The 20,014-nt window shown below is 38.6% G+C and overlaps 1 protein-coding gene across 5 annotated transcripts in view; it reads right to left on the reverse strand.

Moving 5' to 3' along the window:
• GHR (growth hormone receptor) overlaps positions 1-20,014 on the reverse strand; it is a 130,799-nt gene that overhangs the window by 90,306 nt on the left and 20,479 nt on the right. The window contains exon 1 of one of the 5 annotated variants that reach the window (XM_062600018.1): positions 973-991. The exons of the other annotated variants lie outside the window; for them this stretch is intronic. The gene's annotated coding sequence lies outside the window, so the exon portion shown is untranslated. Of the gene's footprint in view, positions 1-972; positions 992-20,014 lie in introns of those variants that run through there. 5 annotated transcript variants of the gene reach the window in all.

Here is a 20,014-nt window from a genome sequence, read left to right on the forward strand (position 1 = left end):
TCTATTCCCATTCTTTACAACCAAATCACCTAATTCTTTCCTGATCTCTGTCTATTGGATTTTTGAAAGAGCTACAAAGATGGAGATTTTGCAATCTCTTCAAGCAATCTATCCCATAATGCCTGACTGTCCTTGCCTCTAAGCAGGTTACTCTAATATGTACCTCGAGTCTCTCTTGATGTAATTTAATCCTTTTTTTAATAGGGGAATGAAAAATAGGTTATTTCCTACATTTTTATCATAGTCCTTTGCCTATTTGAAGGACTTTCAATCAAGTTTTCTGGAACACCGATCGTTCTCATAGCTCTCCTCTGGATTCTTCCCAGTTAGCTCAAGTCTGAAATAGCTTTGATAGCTCAGATAGAATGGTAAGCTGAAAGGATTATTTCATATAGTTGTCTTACAACTTTATACATTCTGCTATATTTATCTTTTCGCAACCAAATGACATTGTTAACTCATGACCAGCTAGTGATCTTCTAAAAGCTGCAAATAACTTTATGCAAAATTGGATGGCAAGGCTTTTGAATATTATTCCCCTTCCCCTCACCATCTTCCCCTGCTTGTGATTAAATATTTTAAAATATGCAAATAAAACATTTTAAAAAAATCGAGAAAACAAGAAAGCAGTTGCTGTTTATTTTATCTAAATTTAAAACTACTGTAAGGATTAGAGGAACCAGGAATGTAAGAAGGCAGAAGAAAACATTTTTCCAAAAGGAAATAAAGACTATTAAGACAGTCATCTATTAAATGCATGTTGCCAAAGTAATCAAAGAAAAAACATGACATATGGAGAGATTTGGCAAAATGTTAATACAGAAAAATACGAACAAGATTCACTGGATCAAAAAAAGCTAATCTTAGCTAAAAACTAAATTGTAGCTAAAAACTAATCACCACAGCGGATAAACAGTTTAGTACTGAACAGGATTAAAAGTTGAGAGATACACAATTTTATTTAAAGCTTACTGCTGTCTTAGCATGCGACTTGGGCAAAGTTACAACCTCGGAGGCTCTCATCTTCTCCCTACTTTTGAAAATGGTGTCATCCATACTTTAGAAGATGGCTCTTGAGGACAAAAGAGAAAGACTAGGTAAATTTGCTGTTATTACCAACATCTCCATCACTGTTATGTTTGAGTTTAATTTGTCCACTAAGCATTGCAGCTACTATCCTAAACATTATTATAGAGCTTCATTTTTAAAGGACTGGCTTTACAAGTTTCACAAGATGGCTCATATTAAAAGGAAGCGCTACTCATGAACTAAGCTACTTTAGCATTTTATTTCTCTTGAAGAATTTGGGTAATTTAGTCAAAATCACAACACAGCAAATATGCAACTGAGACGTTCTTGCTCAGTAGTGTAGATTCACCAGACCCTGCAGTAAAGCTGCACACTGCCTCTTTGGTTCAGGCCTTTCTGCTCCGTGATAGGAAAGGTGTTGACAACATGCTGTCCATCTGATGCAAAGTACAGTCCAACTGTAAGAGTATTAATATCAAAAATTAAGCTTTCTTTACATGTGGCTAACTATGGAACAGAAAATACCTGTGGCAGGAGTTTTTTTGTTTTTTTTTTTTTTTTTTTTTTGGGGGGGGGGGATGGGATGGGAGGAGAGTCAAAATTAACAGAGAAGACAGGGACGGAGAATTCCTTCAAAGCATGTATTCTCTGAGGCGCCAAGCGAGAACATGAATCTTGTGCAATACACGTTTTCAGCCAATTATTTCTCCACTGACTTAGGCTTGTTTTCTCTTCTAAAAATATTAAATCAACAATCGTAAGTCAGACTTGGGAATTCAAAGAGGCCTACTTACAGCAACCGGCAGGAGCACCACTGATGGCAGTACTCAGTTTCCAGTCTGCAGCCAATATTAGACTGTATTAGGTATACAAATGTAAGTATGTATAACTTACTTTTATGTAATATATGTATTTCTCAGCAATTCTCTTTTGTTTGTATATATGTACGCATGCCTAAACGACAGAAGTCTGAGTAACGCCAAGGCAAATGAACTCACTGAACACTTTCGATGGGAAGCAGCGGCGAGCGCTTCCTCTTCCTGTTGCAGCCTGCAGCTATTGCCGGGGAGCCCTGAAGATACCACTGCGTGCCAAATCAGATAACCTCTAACAACTTCCTCATGAAACACTTATAATTTGACTGTAAATGATATCATTAAAAAGCGAGTATGACTTGTAATCTTTTCGCATTTCTACAATATGTTTACTAACGTGTATCTAAATATAGTTCCCTCTGAAAAAGCGGTCTCCAAGTTATCAATACTCCCAAAGTTTGTCCACAAACAAGAGGAAAAGAAACCTAAAACAATGAGATTTTGATTTTTATTTCTCTCCAATCTCAGATCATTTCAGAAGTTTTCATCATAATGAAATAATTGATGCCAACCGTAACTGAGTGGGGGACGTTACAGTGAATGCTCCTGGACATAAATCATTTCTGTCCCCACAGAAAGCATGTGCATTTACACAACTGCAATTTATGATTCACTCTTCTGCCATTTAATGGTAATTTAAGGCAGACTTAATTTATACTTTATATATTATTCTAAGCCTCTCCCTTGAATCCTTCTTTTTAATTACTGAATCATTAATTTAAGGAAGCTTTGATTTATTTTGTCAGTGTTTAAGAATCTAGACTAAGGGATCAAGGCTTTCATTATGTTATATTGTGAACCTTTGAAAAGATTACTGCTAAATAATTATTTCCATAAACAGTTCTGTACTAGGTATAAAGAAAAATAAAGTTAGTTTTCTGGAAATAAAGCCTGATCATGATTTTTAAAAATAAAATATCAAATTCAAAATGAAAATACATGATTTATACAGATAAACAAAAAATGGGCATACTTAAAAGAAATGTTGCTTTAAAATAGCACATTTCAGACAAATTTTGATTCAGCTTGTTCTTCATAGCTCTGGCGTATGTTGCTTTGCCTTGCCAAAAATAATGAATCAGAACAGTGGACAACAGTTAGCTTGCCAGGGCAGAATGAATTATACAATATATCACTTTCAGACTGAAAACGAACAACAATGGTTACATAAATAAGAGAGAAGTATCATTTCAATATCTGGTCCAAAAATCTGAACAAACTTGTGTAGATACTCTAAAATTTAATGCAATCCACATAGTGCTTTGCTTCCTCCTAAACCCAAGTAATACTAAGACCTCAGTCTGCGATTATCTCAGAATGTATGATAATTTTATGACCTGTAACTTCTTTTGACCTTCACTGAGTGATCAGTGGCTCAACTCTTTTAAGAAATATTTCTTAACTTTGGTTCATTTGGCTGATTACTTAAAGAGCTAAAAAAAGAAAGAAATAGTTAACGACTCCAGTTGCAATAGTGATGTGAGATGCTGGCAAATGCTTCTCATTGCAATGACTGCTTTTCTCCAAAGAGCTCATGAATTTTGTATTAAAATTACCACACAAAGTCAGACTGAAATACCAAAGCAGGCTGTAGTTACTGTTCACAAATCTATTGTTTTTGAACATTAGTCTGAAATGCACAGAATAGCAGAGAGACAAAAATCAGCTATACCTACTGCCCGCCTGTGGAAAATCAAATCGCAGAACATTCAAGGCGAATGAGACTTTTTCTGTGATTTCCTAAATTAGTAGCAATCCCTGCCTGTAGTCATAGCTTAAATTGGCGAACAATCAAGAGATATCGGAAGGAGTTTCACCTTAACAAAGACTTGAATTCCTTTTAGAATATATATATATATGTGTGTGTGTGTAATATATACATTTATATATATATAATATATACAGTTATATATACATATAAAGGAATTTTCAAGTGGCTGGCTAACAGCACATCTTTTTTCCCACGCATACCACAGATGCTGTCCTGCAATACGTTCTAGCTGCCACAATGATTATATGATATGTTAAGACTGGCAGGTACAGTTAAATGTCATGCCCTTCAAACCAATCTTTCGAAAGGAGTTCATACTCTTGATGAATGGTTCCTAATCATCTTTCAGCCAGTGGATGAATGTGACTTTGCAGATTGGGACCTATCATATTTCCAAGAACTACATCTGTTGCTGAGAAAGTACTGCATAAAAAAGGGCATACCCAAACGAGCACAGATATCTACAGTTGTGCCAATGCATGAAAGAGCTGATACTTACTATGGTGGGCACTAGAAAAAAGAATTATTAGGGGGAAGAAAAGAAGTAACCTTCACCAGCTCTGGTTCTACTAGTGTGGAATGCAAGAAGAAACTGAAAAATAATCATATCTGTGACACACTTCCAGATGAAAAGCACTATTGTGTGTATAGGCAGAACTCAGAGAAAACAAGAAATCCCATAACAGTTATGGGAAAGGCCTGAAGTATCAAAAGGACTACCAAAAAATTAAAATAAAGAGGAAGAAACTGTAATGAGATACGTTTTAGAAAAAAATAAAATTAGAGTCTAAAACAGTCCAGGAAGAGGCTGGAATGAAAAAGATGGATAGAAATTAGAAGACTCATAAATCATGAGCAAGTATGCACATTTAGTTCAAAGGGACAAGAATGACTGCACAGGCAGGGAAAGAGAAAACTGAGTATCATGTATCAAAGCCTCCACACCTCATACACTGGCAGCTAGCACACAGGCCGAGGTAAAGATTTCATCTGAAGATCCAAAGTGGAGCAACAAAATTAGCAAGACAGGTCTGCCTGAACACCGACCAACGGACTGGCTCTCCCAGTGGAAGCAATGACTAAAGGATAGTGTCATTCGGACAGAGTGGGTAGCGTTGCCTTGCCAGAGAGCAAGGACACCTCCTTTGCCAGGCCAGCCCATAACAGGGCCCAGCTTCTCCCGCAAGTATTCAAATGTGCTTTGGAGTCATTAGGCAGAGCACAAAAGTTACACCGAGATCACTGAATGAACTTCACTTTCACGTTTGATGTCCAAACATTCAAGTTATTCTAAGGCATCAGTCCAGAAGATAATTACAAGTCGCATCAATCCCTTGCTTGCCAAGAGATCGCAAAGCAGCATAGATAAAAGGGATCAGACAGCTGCCTAACTGACTCCTTGAGAATGAAAACCTTTCGAGTGCAAGCATAAGGTCACTAATCGAAGGAATTCTTCCGAGACTTCTCCCCTTCGGTTACTTTTATTTTTGAGGAAGAAAGGAGAGCATTAATGCTGAAATAATCTCAAGATTGCTCTCAGGCATGAAGTGGATGGCAAATTGTTTCTTGTCTATTCTAACCCTTTTAGCTCCCTCCTCTTTCCATTCCTCATACCCCTTCTCTCTCCCTCTCCTTCAGGCTTTCCTCTAACCTTTCACTCTACCTATTATCCTCTCCCTCTTTCCTTTCCCATTACAAAGGAGTTCAAATTTTCTCCTCATATAATTCCTTCCATTCCCTTAGCCCAGAACTACCATGCACCTCACCAAAGCCCCTCAAGGTCTGTTTTTGAATAAACTCAGGATCTGGACTCCACGCTACTGACTGCGCTCTTCCTGGAGTCTTCTCCTGTCTGTGACTCCCTGCCTAAGAACTTCTCAATTCTGCATCCAGAGTGCTCGCACTCCTGCCCCTTTATCTTTAGGCAATTTCACCCCAAAACACTAACTTAACTCATACTTAAAGTTTTCGCTTAGAATTCTCCTCCTATGTCCTCCTCCAAACCCATTTCTGTTTTGTCACATTGAGAAACTGGATTGGGGATAACTGGAAAATAACTGTAAGTTCAGACCAAATTTCACAGAATGGAGATACAAAAAGTTTTTTAAGTTTCAAAGCTTTCTACGGTTAATATCTGTTTCAATGTTATACAAAAAAGGTCAATGTTTTGTTTAAAGATAATCTTTGTTTTTAAAATTTAACCTAAACCAAATTTTAAAAGGTAAAATGACACCTGCAAATGAAAGGTACCATAAAGCCAAAGAAAATATTAATCAGCTCCCCCTTTTTCCCCACATTTGTTTCAGGAAATTCAGAATTTAAAAGTTTCTTGCTAAACTGATAAGCTACTCGAACAGCTCTTAAAACTATACAAAGCAGAATGCCTTCAAATGAGAGTTCACTAGCTACTGGTTTCATTTTTAGCAGATTTCATACAGCAAGTTCTTTTTTTTTTTTTTTAAAAAACCATGCCAACAGTAAAGAACGCCAAGGCAAATTTGGTTTGCATTACATTATTTCAGAGACACTATCAGTTTAAAAAGTCTCTATCTGAAACAATGAATTTATATCCAATGAACCTTTAGTTACTTTTATTTCATACCAATATAACAATAAGTAAAGGCAATTAGAAGGGCTTTCACCACTGCTTATCCTGCAAATAAGTACAAACAGCTAATGCTTTTAAATAGTATTAGCTTTGTCTATATTAAGAACAAAATTACACTGGCTTCTGATTAATTAAAGCAGACCACTAACTGTAGTTACTTCTTTGGAAGTTGTTCACTTGAATTTGTATTTATAAATATAAAATATCAATTATGTCTTGTTTTAGCAGCAATTTGCATTTGCATTAAGAATAACTGTCATATTTTTTTTTAAATGTAGATAAACACATTTCCATGCTACATATTTCAGTAGATGTAAATTTCTGTAAAGTACCATTTTATTTCAAAGATAATTGTTCAAGTACTGGATCTTTAGTATTTCTCTTCCCCTAGGAAAACAACAGAGATGAATGGAGATGCTCAGTTGGAGCTCCAAGAAGGAAGGAAAAAGTTCTGGAACAAGTCTTGTTTATAAATACAGACCATGCAAATCTTCTCTTCTTGGATAGCTAAGCATTGTCTTGAGTTATGTATTTGAGCAAAAGGAAAAGCACAAAATGTGCTTGTAGTCTGCTTCATTAACAAGAATAGGAAATGTTTCTACTGCATCATTTCTATAGTTACTGAACAGTGACAATCCTTAACCAATATGAAGCTGCTAAGAATTAACACCAGGCAGCTAAAACCGCACCAATTAGCATTTCTCTGCTGGACATCCAATCATAGAGCTATCATAGCATTAGACTTCTATATTGTAGAACCACTTGTAGCTGGGTTGCCAGTTTTCTCGATTTTAATCTCTGATTTCTACTACTTCAAGTGAGTAGGAGAAAATACCGTCTTTTATACACTATAGTAAGAGTGTAAATCTTTATGTTCACAGAGGAAAGCTTAAGGTTTTTTTTGCTTTGTTTTTAAAGGCTTGCACACTAGAGGACAATTATATTTAATTTGAGAATACTATTTATACAGTATCTTTTTATTTTGAATTCTTGAGACAAGAGGTTTCAACATAAAATTTCACAGATAAATGAACAATCACATGCATATCTAATGTACTGATCTTCTTCATCCTGGCCTGCAAATACATTAAGCAAATGAGGGGAGAGGGTCCAGATACCAAAGTTACCTCTACGACTGTGGCACAGACATACCCTGTTTCTTTCATTTCTTTTTCTCACAATAACATACTTGAATATGCATCCTACCTTATAGTTCTGAGATGCCTATATTTTTAATATAAACATTTAAAACAGTTTCTCTGAAGCTGGCAATCATACCAGTGCATCTTCTCATTGTGTAGTACCATTTCATGAGGCAGGAGGAAACTACAGCAATACCTAGAAGAATTTTGCTTTCCTCTTTCTACCTAACAGTATATTCTCACACTTCATGTGTGCTGATGCAACTCAACTGCTGCTAGAGATGTTCCCTTCTTTCTTCACCATTTTAGCTGGAATTGCCTCTCCTCTCCCTTCCTTGTTGTTGGCACTACCTGAGCTGATTGCAAACTTGTAATTCTGTTAGGTGAATTTCTACAGGATCAACAGGAACACATGTCCTGCCGGACAGTCTTACATGGACTTAAACTAATCATGGAAACACGCTGTTGATTCATGAATGAAGAGAACACAACCACGAGACTTCCTCCCTTCCACTGCCATGGCACAAGCACTTAATGTGCTCATCAGCCAAACGGGCTCTCTGAGGCTCTAGCACCTTTCAGAAACAGTGGACAACTGAGCACAGCTGCCCTTGCTGTGAGGCAGCGTGGTGGGGGACCCCACAAATGGACATGGCACAAAGCAGAATCAGTGAAGTTTGGCAGAAGCAGGAGAGTAGGAGCTCAAAAAAAAAAAAAATCATACACTTGTGACAGACGTAGATACTGGCATGTCAGAATACCAATTTTCATACACATACATCATGACCATATTGTACAGTGAAGCAGCACAGATATCACAGGAACAGTCAGGAGAGTTAAGCATTAAGAACTTCTTATAACTGGTAAGAGACACTAACCCAAATGCTGTGCACTGCACTGCCAGGAACAGCAATCATCACTTAAAGGACAGCTTACCCTGTGGAAGTACTGTGCATCGCCTGATGAGCACAATACTCCTACAAGCTTCCCTCATTTTTTTAGATGGCGAAAGCAATGTAGGAGGGCTAATGCCTTGAGCCAGCAATGCAGCCATCCATCAACTTAGAACCCATTAACCAAGAACAAATTATCTTCTAGTGCAGGCTTGCTGAGTGCCAGAGGACGGAATGAGACCTGCGAGGCAGCGTGGACGCCCCACAGTTACCATACAGGTACGCAATATACACAACAGGGAAAGAGTTTTGAGTTAAGAGCCCTGTGTCTTAGTCCCAGAATTCTGAAGACATAAACCAAAGAGTTTGAAATGCAAAGTTTTAAGTCTTCATTTTTACATTAACCGTTACTTCCCTTTCCTTAAGCTGCAGTTTCTACATGCAAAACGTGCTGCTTTAGAGTATTTGGAATGTGGTAGTTTTCCCTATTCATTCTTGAGTTTATACAGATTCTATTATGACCACTGATGCTGACATGTACACTCAAAAAGGATAGAGAAAACGTTAGCTGAAATACGCTGAAATTAGATTCTAATTTTTAATGATAAGGAGGAGAAACATCCTAGAGAAAATAAGAGCCTGCATATAAAACGCATCTTGCTTTTGGTGCCCACTAGCTCATTTGATGCTACAAAATAACAGATCCAGCACACAGGCTTTGTATTATTTTGACTACCTTTATTCTAGTAAGCTAAAAAGTACCAGGGCATGGGCCCAACTATTGGCCCAGTCATCTTTACCGCTCAGTTATTAGCACAGTCCCGGCCCATCCAGGCCCTAAGCAGTTAGCACTCTTGCAGACAGCAGGACAGCTGCTCTCCGGAGGGGGTGGAAACACCACCAGCCTGGTTTGGGGTACAAGTGTAGAAGAGCTCAGCTGCATGGACACAAGCTGAGCCAGTCCACTTGGTCTCAAGGCAAGAGAACTGCACCTGGGCTATTTTAGCCTAGATGTAACCTCCAAGGCTTGGGAAATCTGTATTAATGTCGGAAGACAGTTAAAGGGGAGAGAAAAGAGAGAAAAAGAAAAGGAGGGAGAAGGCTTTTACAGAGAAAAGACAGGCCTGAAACCTATCTCACCCAGTAGACAGTTTTTAATCCATAGTTGAACATGTACTCATTAATAATGGGAATTTGGACCTGGCTCAGTCCAGTCAAATTATCTTTCAGGTTTAGTAAAACAAAGGTCAGATGATATCAAAATTGATCATACTCTGAAAAACACTGAATGGCAGCTCATTTATATTTGTCTACCTCTTCTGCTGACCAAAACCCCCAGCCCAAATTCTTTCATTAACCTGATGAAGTCCGTTCACCTTGTTTTCAAGGCCTGATGATCCCAGTGCACTCCATAGCTATCTCAGGCCCTTTCAGTCTAGGCTCCACCAACCTTTAAGCATATAGCCTCTTAGAAATAGTTTTAAGTATTAGAGGGAGATGTGCTTTTCCCAGCTAAAACCACCTTTTATGTAGGTCTTTACACAATTTCTTCTATTTGTAACCTATGTGAACTGCTACCCAGTTAGTTCCTGTTACAGACTTGTACACAAAGCCTTTTCAGAAATATCCCTGCTGCAGAAACTCCCCATGCTAGCATTTACATTTACTGGCCATATTTTTCAAAATCTCTGTTTAAAGAGAAAAATAATATGTGTAACATATGCACAGTTTCTAATATGGAAACCTGCCAAGGCCCCATTACACAATAGTTTACATAGAGGGCTGGATTCAGTGTTTTGCTATGAATGTGTACAGCGAGAAGCACTGTGATCTCAAAGATGCTACATTATTCATGCAAGCTCCTTCTTCCCACTTCTACTCCCCTAGAGCACTAGGGGTCGAGTAATGGTCTATAAAGCACCACCACAGTCTACGAGTCAGATGGCTGCACGTTGTTCTTCTTTAGATTACTGGATAGCAAACAGTGGATTTGCAATGAAGAGCCGAAAGCTTTATTTCCCCCACAATCCTCTTGTATGATTTGTAACAATCATGGTAATTCAAAGCTGGCAACCACAGACCAGAGAGCTTCATTTGTATTGTTTTACCAGCACAATCAAATTACTCCACTTGGGCTTTTACAATTTACTTGTTATTTGCATATGTTATCACTTCTTAAATGGTAATTTCTCCAGATGGAGAAATTCAGCGGGGAATAGCAACAGAAACAATATTCTGAATATAATTCCTAATCTGAGCATCAGTGAGAAGTCCTTTATCATAATATATATTTAAAGCAGAAACATTAAAATTTTAGAGACTTTAAAGGAATCTGTTCTTTCCCATTCCAGTTCAGGTACAAAAATGAAGGAAAGAAGGCCTTCAAAAATAAACATATGAAATTCCTAAACACTAAGATAACATACTGTATTTCATTTGCCAAATCACTACTGCACAGATATTTAACTGATCTTTGAGGTCTTTAAAACTTTTAATTAATACTCCGAGCTACAAAGATTCCTATTGCCAAAGCTAATATCAGCCAGGTACCTGCTTCTTCCGTTTCCACCTCTAGGCTCATGCACTATGACACTAGCCCGTTGTCAACCTGTCCGACGAACCAGCTGGAGCTCTAAAAGGTCATCCTCTTTCTATACTTATCTCGCGTTCGCTTCTGTGGAGAATTTTGTCAGCAACACTTTAAGTTAACTCCACATTATTGACATACGGCTGTGAAGTATACGGAACTTCAAGATGAACAGCATTTCACTGCCATGCACCGTGGTATTACGTACTGCAAGAGGGATGCAGAAGAAAGCTCTCTTGGTATAGCACCTTGAAGAAAAAAGATGAATCACACCAAGTGGGCAGCCTAGCAATATTTGTATGGCAAATGCACCAAAACTAAAAAAGAATCCCTCTCAACCCCCCCCCCCCCCCAAGAAGTAGGATCTCCTGTCCACTTCTTCAGTGGAATTTGGATTTTTAATAAACTGAAGGTTTAAGAATTTCAAATGGGCAGTGAAGAGAGTTCATAGCTCTGAGAAATCAGACCCTTTTCTAGCCATGTGGAGGGAACCCTAAACTGGAATAACAACAATGGCAAACGCCCGCTGTGTTTACACACTGCTCTGCACAGCTGTGGATGGAAAATGAGCTCAATGTTATATCTAGATCCTCCTTCACTGCTCAGATCTTACCTTCATAAACAGGTTTGGTTTTTTTGCAGTCCTGACCTTGGGGATATACTAACTCTTCAAAGGTATATTTATGTTACATGTTTACTCTGGGCTCGAGTTTTCATGCAACGATCCTTGCGGCTTGCTCTCATGACTCCCAAGTTAGTATCTGAAGTCACGTCTTTGCCTAAATATTAAGAGCTCTGCCCAAGCACACCAGCCCTTACGCAACAGCAGTTGCAGAAGTGTCTTGTAGTAAAAATGAAGATTTTGGAAATAGTATCACCATTAGCTACCACTTAAATGCAGCTGCAACTGCAATTCTTGAAAATCTGCCTTTCTAAACAGACTACAAACACTCAAAGAGGGGTTATTTCACAGCAAGGAGATGTTACCAATAGTTAGCTGAGGAGTAGTAACCTCCTGAATCGCCTCCCAACAGCTGCGTGAATGAAGAAGTTTGCTTTAATGCAAAAATCAAGCAGGTTAGTTTAAACCGCTGATAGTAGGTGCCTGCTTAATTCTGCGCTGAAGCGGACAGGGGACCACGGCACAACGGCAAGCTGTCGTTTAGCGGAGTCGCTGATTCAGAGCCAGAAACGAACAGCAGCAAAGGAAAAGCTTCTGAGCAGGGATCAAGCCGCGAGCTCTCGCGCGGCCTCCCACCAGCTCCCGCGCCCTTCCGAGCGTGGCGGGGCCGAGCTCGGGACCTCGCCGCGGGACGGCTCCGCTCCGGCCCGGGGCTCCGCAGAGGGCTAACACGAAGGCAACTGATTTTCACGGTGTGCACAGGCAGCGAGCGAGCTCAAACAAGCAGCGGGAAGCCTGAGTGACTGTACAAAAATAGAATGGAAAGAGCAGCAGTTCACTAGCAGTATTAAATAATATCTGTCCCCTGCCTTGTGGCTGTGTGTGACACATGCCAAAACAGAGGAAACGGAACAGAAAAGTAACTCATTTAAGGAACAAGTGAAATAAGTGCAACACAGAGGTTACGTGAGGTCTGAAACACCTTGAGCTGAATAACAGGAACAAGATTATACGCAGAGTAAGAGCAAACACTGATTAACAGGCAGGAAAAAGCCCAGAACAACACTGGAAAAATGATACAGCACAGCGTGGAAAAATTAAAGCCTCCGAATAATTTAAAGTTCGGCCACTAAGAAGTACAGCTATCCACATGCTGGACTCGGGAAGACCCGGCTGTGAGCTGGTCTGCGGGCACCCCCAGCCCCAGCCCCAGCCGGGCCGCCGGCACCCGCCCCGGAGCGTCCTCACAGCTCACTGAACTCAACAGCCGCGGCGAAATCAGTGTCTTTGCTCAGAGAAAGAAATAAAAGCAGGTGTGTAAATCTTAACAGGGCTGTGGTATTCCGACGTTGATATACGACCTACTGCAGGGCTGTTATTACTTAAGTAAACAGGCTGCGTCTCTGGAGCCACCTCTCACATCTCCCCATGGCCAACCCCTCTCAAATAAATGATTACTCCTAATTATTCCTTTCCACTGCTCACGTACGACTTCATCCAAACCAGCAGTGCCAGCAGAAAGACTCACAAGGTGTTTGACTACCTTTGGTTAGACACTAGTAGAAAAAAAAATAATCTCACAGATCATTCACTAAAAAACAGTTATTTAACAGCCATTATGGGCTGTACAAATACATGGACCACTTACGAACCAACAACCACTGAAGAACAGCTACGTTTTCCTACCGTCAGAGTACACGTTAACCCAAAGGGAACATGAACCTCAACAGCACTGTCAGTACTTACAAAACAGGAATCCACGAAATCAATAAAGTTACGAGAAGTTTCCTTACTATCAGCTGCCCGTAAGGGACAATCAGCTCACCCTTGTGCAATATAATGCTGCTAATCATTAAAAAAAAAAAAAAAAAAAAAAAAAAGGAGAGAGAGAGAGAGAGAGAACCCAACAACTTCTGTGTTAGTTTGTTCATGTTGATAATTTTTACACATAAACACCCCTCGTGTCTCAGAGTCTGTGGCACTGCGGGTACCACGCAACCGGAGACAACACCAGACCACACTGATCCTGCAAAGCTGAAAATAGCGCCCGGAGGGGCCGCAGCGAACCAGCCTGCTTTAGAAGGAAGACCTGCTTGGATGGAAAGTGAGACCCCCCTCCACCCCAGACTTCAAAAGCTATATGGAAATGGCTTCCCCGAATCATCCCAGCTTCAAGTGTGGACTTCTAAGTACACACCCAATGCCTACTGGTAAATACTGATATTTCAGTATTATATTAATGTAAATCAGTTTCTTTTATTTAGATAGTCTTTTATGCTCAGGCCATCCTACTTTGAAAATTAACTACTTGCTGTTGCCAGCTTTAGAAAGGAACTACTACTTACAGAAAATCAAAAAGCTTTAATTTACAGTTCAACCAACCTGGATGATACAGTTCTTGTCACCAAGCAGCCCTTGCTGGAGCTATTCAGTTACCTAAGCGCAGTATAGTATGATGATACATCTCTTCTTTCAGCAAGCAAGTTCAAGTTTTACAAAAGATAAATACAGGGTGTGAAAGCTTTTACTGTATTCATATTGAAGATGTATACTTAAAGAACAATTCCCAGTTGATAATAACAATTCCATTTAGACTGAGAATTGTTCTTTAAGTTTACATCTTCAGTACGAATACTTGAACTTCCTTACTGAAAGCAGAGATATATCATCATACTCTATGGACTGGTCTTGGGTAAGTGAATAGCTCTAGCAAGGACTGCATGACTGCTTTATTACTGCTTTAGCCACCATTTAAGATCAAAATTAAGTAGTTGCACCAGCTGTGCTACGGTACTGTGACCTCTGCTGTCCCTGGACCACACTGGGGAACCAGTTCTGGTAGCCCTTGATAGTATGCAGGGATAGCACCTGAATTCAAATGCCACAGTAGGCGTCAAACTTTCTCAGAATCAGCTTCCATAGTAAGCGGCCTACATATGACATATAAGAATGTGAGTCTCAACAGGGCAGCTACTTAATTTTCCAATGATTCTTGATAGGTCTGCTCCCAAAACTTGCTTGATTTCAGATATTTTCCCTCCACCTACTCATGGCGCTAAGTGCATGCTCACACTTAATACAGCCATGAAGTTTTAAGGAGCATCCAGTTAAGTTCAACATGTGTAAAAGTCTTCTCACATAAATGCCATGTAGATCTATATACTATTTGTGGTAGTAGTAACTTGATACATATGCAAAAAAATAAATATAAATCCACAACCTCACATCCTGAAAACCTGGCCAATTAAAGCCAACAGTAAAGATTTCATCAGTGAAGTTTAGATACTATTTTATTTTTAATATAAATTTACAGCTCTTCTGAGGAAACTGGTATGTATTTAAAAGCTTTTTCATCCAATTATGATACTCCAGATGTAAACACTGTTCATTAACACAGTGCTGACAATCAAAGTGATGTAAACACTAAGTATTCCAATTTGTACCTGCTATTGCACTGAGTACCAAAACTACAACACAATACCAAAGTACATGCAAGATTCAAAGATCAGATGAGAGCAAAAAATTTGAGAAGCCAAATTATGTGTTAATGGAGGGAAATATCTTTTTCCTTGAGGATAATCAGTGGATTCACTGAACACTGAGTTAAATACATACAATATAAATATGTGCAGTACATACAGAAAGTTAATTTTCTTTTGATACTTTCTTACAGATACTAGGAAATCAAACCTACTCTGAGGTTCAACTATTGGCTGACAAAATGCTACTGGAAATCTGCAGACTTTCCTATTTAATTTCCATAACTTGACCATTTGCAAAATGAAAGGTCATTGTAGCCAATCTGATTTTTTAATTTTATCAAAAAAAAAAAAAAAAAAGTAGCAAGGACAGCTGGATCTAGGTTTCATATGGGAAGAGTTCTCAGAGCAGGCCTATGAAAAACAGTGTAAAAGAAATCTGAATAAAAGGGAGCGCCACACACAGAATGAGTAAGTACATTAGGCAAATATACTCCAATTATTTACTTTCTAATTATAAGTTCACATGTCTTCTATGTAACCTCTGACAGTGCTAGTGTGGTGAGAGTAGCAGCATAAATCAGCATCTCCACCCACACAGATGACTCCATTGTAGGTCTGTGCCCCACAGAATATATCACAGATGACGATTCAGGAAAGATTTAGAGAAAAATTTCTCAGTATTAAATGGTAAGCATTTTCACAGGGACTAACATATTCACTTCCATCTCTTGCTGGTTGTATGAAAGCATTGCATCCCTCAAACAGCATCTCAGCAACACTGAGTTCTGCCCATGTCTCCAGGCTTGATCACTGTTACTCATTTGCTTTAAGAATCGAGTCAGACACCCTCGAACAGCTCTGAAAAACTGTAGCAAATCATTTGCTTAGTGAAAGAAATGGAAATTAAAATGCCATCCTCTGCTGTTCAAACTGAACTGAATCAGTACTTCTCTCCTGTTCAAAATCCTCAGCCAAAGTGGCTGAAGTGTCAGTGGGGACATTTCTTCCTCCACTACTAGGACTCATGATGATTACTACTTTTACTCAAAATTTCACAGGCTTGTCCAAATCTAGACAGCTCACTTGCTGAAGGCATACTTATCTTGGTATTTAATGGCAAAGGAGAAGCAGAAGGGCTATTATCACATCTCACCATCTGCACTGGGTCTATACTAGTGAATTTAACAATGCATGGGAACATTTCCAGGCACTTTGCCCCTGGAACAGCATTTATCCAATTCCCCTGAAATTCAGTTATCTCTGAAGTTAAACTGTTAGCATAATCCCTGGCAGACTATTGGCTTGAGTCAAGTAGCTCATTTAAAACAATTCTGAGGCACAATTTCACAACGTGAGCAAAAGCAGCTTGAAAGTAAGGAGGTAGGCTACTCTGCACCAGCTGGTCTCAGTGCCAGGGAGCAGTCTCAGGCAGGCTTAATTTACTGGTTAGCTCTGCCGTCCAAGCAACAAGACAGCCATTTCCCACTAACTTGAGAGGGAGCCTTCATGCCATACTCAGGCAGCTGTGGTGCAACAGGAGAAACGCCATGCCTTCTCTCTCCCATTCCTTGCTCCCAATAATCCAGTGGCTCTCCAGAAACATTCTCCAGAAACATCCAAGGATGCTCCCAGGCAGAAATGGATCAAGATTATTAAGCTCGTTGCAGAACTAAACAGTTCTAGCATTAAATGGAACAGTCTTTTTTCCTTCAAGACAGACTGTCCTCAATATTAGCTTTCTACATGCATAGGCACATAGGACAACACAGCCCCACGTTGACTCAAAGTGGGGAGAAGGCACGAAAGAGGCAGTGTTTTTCCTCTATGTCATGTTTTCTTTTTTCCTTCTCAACAAACACAGAAGGGCTAATTTTAAGTGGAAGTCATGCGATAATGTAAAAGCGCAAGCACAAAATGAGGCTCTGGCTCTCCCATGTTCTAGATTGCTGTGGCACAATATTAGCCCCAGGCTAGATTCATCTGGCCAGCATTAGACTGCCTACCCTGCAGACTAAAAAATATTTTTAAAACAGGTCACACTAACACTGCTGAAACCATAAAGCGAACTAATATACCAAATAGAATAAGTATGTATAAAAATTCTATAAATAGGGCGCCAGACTGGGAAACACAAGTTATGCATGATATTCCCATCATTTGCAGAGATCAGTAGGACTACTTTGGAAGTCACTTTATTTAAGACTATAAAAGAGACGTTAATAAAAATATCTACAACAATAATACTGGTCTCTTTATAAATGCTATAAGCTCTGTAGAGGGAAAACAGTACAGAAGAAATAGTTCCTACTAAAATGTCGTCTGAAAAACAACCAAATAATGCAGCAAAACAAGCTGAATAAAGAGAATACAAAAATAAGATGTCATATATATATATATATAAAAAATACACACACACATATATATGGGACATATGTGGAATGAATGGATTTATCTAGCCTCCTGAATCAAAGGGATGACTTTGAATGAAGGCGAGGGGAAGAAGAAGGATAAAAGGATGAAGAGCAAGAGCGAGTGTTCAGCAAAAGTACTTGCTGAAAATCTTCCTGACTCGCCAGGATGCATACTTACACTAGGGGAGCGCATGACTGAATAGCACTGCCTGGCTCTGCTTAACATTAGCACAATCACTTGTTGCTGTCAACAGGGGCTTCTAATGAAGTGATAGCGAAAGACAGTATGGAGGTGACAAAATCATTCTTAACACCTTGAGAAAAACACATGTTTAAACTGACTACCCACCACAACAGCAGTTGAGCCATTAGCAGCAGAAATGCAGTCTGATCAATAAACAGAAACTATTTATAAAGATCAAAAATACAGAAGTCTATATAAGTGTAGCAGGGTATCCTAAAAATAACAGAATCCATGTAATTTAACGGAGAATGAAAACAAGGCTTTTTAGCACTCTACAGAAATCTTTAAATTTATAACTCTCTTCAGTATGCTATACAATGAATGTTCAAAAGGGCTACAAAACACTTTTCATTTTCTACTATACAAAATACTTTCCATAAAGGAGGGGATTTTTTTATTAATCACATTTCTCACAAAAAGCTGGGACTAATACACTAGTCTGTAACAATATCTGGGAAAAAAAGTGCTTAATAATGATCATTTTTACAGAGTAACAGATGCCAGTAAAACAAAACTAGGTTGTGAAATTTATTCTGTCTGTTTTCTCACTACATACATCAGGATAAGGTATCTATACTATACAAAGGTTTAATTTTTAATAGACCACCTGCAGGCTGAGTTGTTTAACTGCACTATTTGTCTCTTAGAACTACAATTGCCTCATCTCCCCACTGTTTGGATTAGTCACTTGTTGAGTATATGCTGAGCTATAAATTTTAAACCACTCTACTCCTGCGTCTAATTCAGATCCTTTGATCTGAAAAATTATTTCAACTAACTGATAAACTTGCAACAGAAGACAGAGTAGGATTGTCACATCAAAGTAAAGCACGGACGCACAGAATAAAAAAAGAAGAAAAAAGAAAGTCCCTAGAAGAGCACAAATATGCTCTTTTTAAAGAGACACAGTAAAAATCAGAATCCAGTTTGGCAAAAACTGTTACTTAAACTCGTTTCATGGCTGCATCCAACTAAAAATCTCCTGTTAACTTTTCTGGCTGTTTTTCTTATTTCTGACTGTTTTTCTTCTATTTCTCCATAGTATTTCTCCATCTTTCCCTTGTTGACGTACTGTCAGATAAAACTGTGCCAAATAAAGAGGAAAAATGACACAAAAAAGGAATCCAAAGCACAAATCAAACAACATCAGGCACTAAAGAGAATAATAATCATATTATAATTAACAGCTAATTATTTTTTCACTAATTTTTCTAGACACTATCATTTTTCAGGTTATTTGTAACAAAATTTATCTTCAACTGACCAGTGCAAGGTGCATGCAAGGTGCATGCAAGGTGTATCAATTCATGATTAGGGCATTTTTGAAGTAAAAATGCACAAAGAAGGTAAAACAAAAAGGTTTTCTTTTAAAGCCTTTTACTTTTCAACAATATCTAACTCAGTATTAAGAATCCAGTTACTGAAATATATATGTATATATAGAGAAATGAGAAGAGTGTCACCACTGAAAGATTTATGTCTAGTATTATCCACTATTCCCTGATAATGGCAATCAAATCAGACCGGGAAGGTAGGGATGGGAGCTGTGCTTTCACCCTTACATAGGTTACAGCAGAGCTGGTTAAGATCTGCTTCACAGGACAAGGATTCATCATTACCTGATGTCCGTACAGCACCAGGCAAATATAAAGTACTGATGACTATTAAAACCACAAAGGGAAATGCTTCCCTCTAATGCACCAAGTATTAGTCATGAGACATCTCTGCCTTGTGACTAAACCCCATTTTTCTGTAGTCAACCTGGTTAGAAAATTGCAACTATTTAACACTTATATGACAATAATTCCTGGGGCCATAGTCACATACAAAATAAAAACTACCAAATGTTTTACAAACAAAAAAAGGAGACAAGGACTTCGAGACTTTTGCTTACTCCATCAACTAAAATAAATAAAAACAGAAAACCAAAGCCAAAGTAATGCTTTTTTTTTTCCTGAACTGATTGTAGCAATCAATAACAAAGTCTCAAAGAACTCTTTTAGTAAAGCCCAGGCCTAGCCAGCAGGTATTACATTAACTGCCATTATCAATTAGAGCTCACTGGAAACAGATTTTATTTACAAAGTAAGAGTTCTGGGAATTCATTTGTGTGTTAAAACAACCTTTGTATTGCTCCAATATGATGTCAGGAGAACTAAGTGCTCTTTCATTAAGTGCAGTGGAACACATTTCTAATGGAGAGCAACTCTTAATATTTTTAGGGAGTTCAGCAGCATCATCTAGTATGGGATGTACACATTCACGTTAACAATTTCAAAAATGAGATAAAACCCCATTTGTTCATCTTCTCTTCCCTTTTTCTTTCCTCTTAAAAAAGGCAGGATGGCAT

The sequence above is a fragment of the Rhea pennata genome, chromosome Z, assembly GCF_028389875.1.
Source record: "Rhea pennata isolate bPtePen1 chromosome Z, bPtePen1.pri, whole genome shotgun sequence".
Classification (NCBI taxonomy): domain Eukaryota; kingdom Metazoa; phylum Chordata; class Aves; order Rheiformes; family Rheidae; genus Rhea; species Rhea pennata.